Below are 3,938 nucleotides of genomic sequence, written 5' to 3' on the forward strand. Positions count from 1 at the left end.
CTTTCAAACCCCTTCCCTTTGACTGGCAGGATTGATGGAAAAACTACCTGCACTCCCGAGTCCCTTACCACTGCTCCCAGGGCTCTGTAGTCCTTCTTGATAGTCCTCGGACTGCTCCTGGCTGTGTCACTGGTGCCCACGTGAAACAGCAGTGGCTGTTGTACGAGGCAGTGGACGTTACGAGGCTTGGTAGCCTCTCGGTGACATCCCTGATGCGAGCCCCTGGCAAGCAGCACACCTCTCTAGAGAGTGCGTCCGGTCGGCAAATGGGTGCCTCCGTACCTCCCCGAAGAGGGTCGCCTACTGGTTAAATACTGTAGCACTGTTTTTGGTGTCACATAGGCATGCCATCTTGAAGATACCATCTTAACTTTCTCTCTTTGCCCCTATGTACACAGGCTATAATTAAATCCTACAAAATCCCCCCTGGCCCAGTCTTCCCTTTCCATCTTGGTTTCTTAACACAGCAAATACAACGTATTCTTATCACATACAGCTTTTTCAATTCTCATATAATTGCTCTTTGAAGGAGGAAGTGAACGCCTCTGTGTTCAGCAGATACATCTATACACTTCCTTTTGAATTTCTTCATAACCTCTTCTTTTTCATTCTGTATTAGACTGCAAGAAAAAATAACAAGCTTACAAAACATGGTCAATCACATTCCAAGTTACCAGCTGCGTGATACGCAATGTAAAACATCACGCTACTCTCAGTTCTCACATCTCTATTTCAACCCTGCCTGGAACACCCTCCTCAACTCTGTGTGCCAGGCAGGCAGGTTTCCTGCAGCCAAATCCCTCATGGAAACTTGCTCCTTCCACAAGGCCCACAAATGTTAACCAGTGTCAGAGCGCTGCTGTCATCACATCATAAAACCGAAAATGCACACATGCTCTAAGTTAGCACCATCCTCTGGGTCTCAAAGCACATGATTGCCCTGGCTGTCTGTTCAGATCGTAAGGTCCTTGCAGCAGGAGCAATGTTTTGTACAGACACATAAGTACGTACCCGGGTGTGAACACCGCACATAAACACAAACACACACCTTTATACAGAAGACACATTTTCTATTACTTCTGCTCGCTGCTTCTACAACTGTACTCTAGAGCATCTCTATATTTAAAGAAAAAATACAGACTTGATTCCCTATGTTGCGTTTTTTATTTTAAATCTGGGATTAAATTTGCCAAGTTTGAAAAGGTTACTTGAGAACACAGACTAGTACCCAAACACTGAATGAAACACTTCTGAACTCTTAAGGGTGTTTAAAGTTTCATGGTTTGGATCCATATCAAGTAAAATCAAATGTCAGCTAATTACTTTAACTCTTGTCTGGATCAAATGTATTTAAGCCATATTGCTGAAGCGGTTTTAAGTGAATTGTTATGACTATTTGAAATCACAAGAGAATCAACAGTACAAAATGAGTCTAGCCTGTTCCCCACAAGAATACAAGTTGTTTTGTAAGCAAGAAAACTAAGAGCATTTGATTTCCTATGATCTTACTGTCTTGCAGCTCATACCACAACAACTACTACTAATTTTTGTCTTTCTTGGTATACCCACTTGCTAGGTGTCACAAACCTCTTTTGAACCTGGTGCTTCAGCTCATCACAAGAACCTGGTATTTTTACACTTCTGTAAAAACCAGACTGAAATAGACAAATGAATGCAATGCCAATTGGAGAAAGAGGAGGGCCTGGCAGAGAAACAAGCAGTAGAAAAAAGTCATTACATTAGAGAGCCAGGCTAACATGCCCATTATGTTCCTAATATCACTCACTGTCTGGTCATTGTGTCACTATTTGGCAGTCTTTGGTCTTTTCAACTCTCTCAAGTCAGAAACTGGGCTTACCGGTACAACGGCCAGCTTCATGGCACTCTTGCTCTAACTAGGAATGCAGCCACATAAATGCTGGTAATTGGATTTTAGTTCAGATCTAGCAGGAATGTCTCCTAGACACTTATCACTGCGAACATGAGGTGTGCAGATGGGACTCAGAGGAGGCAAGCAACTAAAAGACCACTACAAGCAGACCACTTATTGCAGAAAGAGTAGATTTCATAATCCTGAATTCAATTAATGCTATAAAGATATCTCATACATATCTCAATAAAACCAACTAAAATACACTCATGCTTGGCATATGTCTACGAGGCACCGAAGAATGGAACAAAGAATACAGCCCTACAGGTAGGTACACTGATATTGTATAGTATACCAATGGACTAACACTGTAAGACTGCAAGGTCATTATAGTTAAAAACCATGTGATGGGCAATGAACAGAAGCTGGCCAAGAAAAATACCTATTTTTCATTAGAGCTGTGTAAGTTTTGGACAGAAAACTTCAATAACAAAAAAAAAAGGGGGGGGGGATTGACTTAGCTTGACTTTTCTTGAATTAAGAGAATTAAGAGATTCAAGGTCAAAGGGGCAAAGGGGGTGACTAGCTTGACTTTAGTCATTGTCTTGAATTAAGAGAATTAAGAGATTCAAGGTCAAAGGGGATTTTTGTGACCAATTAGCCCAATGCCCTGTACAAAGAAGCCACAGAACTTGTGCTTTACTAAAACATATCATTTAAGAAACCATTCAATCTTGATTTTTAAATTATCAGTGGTAAGGAAACCACCACAACCTTTGTTAAGATATCATAGGGGCTAATCACTCTCACTGTTGAAAATCTGCAGTGGAATTTTGAACTTCAAATAGCAACCACTGAACCTTTTTATAACTTTGCCTGCCAGATTGTTAACAGTTTTTCAATGTTTTTTTCCCAATGCAGAAACTCTGATCAGGTCAAGTCTTAGCCTTCTCGTGGGTAAGACAAACAGAGCAAGATTCCAGAATGTCTCACCGCAAGGCAAAGTATCCAGTCCTTTGATCAATCCCTTACCATTTTATCAACCAGCTTACAGACACCAAAAAAGAGCTCAGCAATGGAAAAGCAATTGTACCAGTGCCAAATACAGAAGTGATATAACTTCTCTACTACTCCTAGATATTACCCTCCCGAAACATTCATGTGTTATGTAAATTTTTTTGACCACAAAGACACCACTTCCCAAGTACCACACTGCTCTGGGTAGGAAGCAGCCATTTTCTGGAGTTATGCAGAAGATCACCCCGTGCTATCTTTCTCAGAACCACTCAGGATCATTTTCTCTGAAGCTGTCCACAACTCAGAAAACCCACATGTTCCCCTCTCTTCCTCTGAAGACAGACTAACTGTAGGGTGGCATTTTACTTCAAAGAGTTTGGTATAAATCTCACCAAATTTATGTTCGTAAGTGAACAACTTTGCCTGCTTATTACGAAACCATTTCTTCAGTTCCTTTGGAGGTCTTAATTATATTTTCAATACCATAATTTTATGCTTAAACTACTCATTTGTCAGCTCATTTCATTCTCTCATTATTGATATAATGTCCTTCTGATTATTCTAGTCTAGGCCTCAGAAGACTTGTCTTCATTCCATCTATATTCAAAAGACAGTGGACTTTTATTCCACTCCCAAATCAAAATATTTTACTTTTGCCACATGGCTATCCAGCTGAATACTTTCAGAATATTCTGTGCTGTTTTCCCCACCACCATGGTAGGGAGAATCACGGTGAGAGTCAGTTAGATATTCTCCTTCAGCACCCTGGCAAGTCTCAAGAAATCACCTACATGTTCAAATATTCTGCAATATTTAGTGACTAGTGACTATAGACATTATCAGCATTGCATACTGACTACCAAATTCAGAAGCCTACTTTATCAATAAAATGACATGTATGTTGGTTTCAGGATGCCTTGGTTGCTTAGGTATTTTGAGAACATTACTGACTTTCTTTCCAGCTGGGCTGAACTGCCAGTCACAGAGGTATCTCAGTGTCGTGGTTTAACCTCCGTCGGCAACTGAGCACCACACAGCCGCTTGCTTACTC

This window comes from Aptenodytes forsteri, unplaced genomic scaffold (assembly GCF_000699145.1).
Source record: "Aptenodytes forsteri isolate BGI_AS27 unplaced genomic scaffold, ASM69914v1 Scaffold421, whole genome shotgun sequence".
Taxonomy (NCBI): Eukaryota; Metazoa; Chordata; class Aves; order Sphenisciformes; family Spheniscidae; genus Aptenodytes; species Aptenodytes forsteri.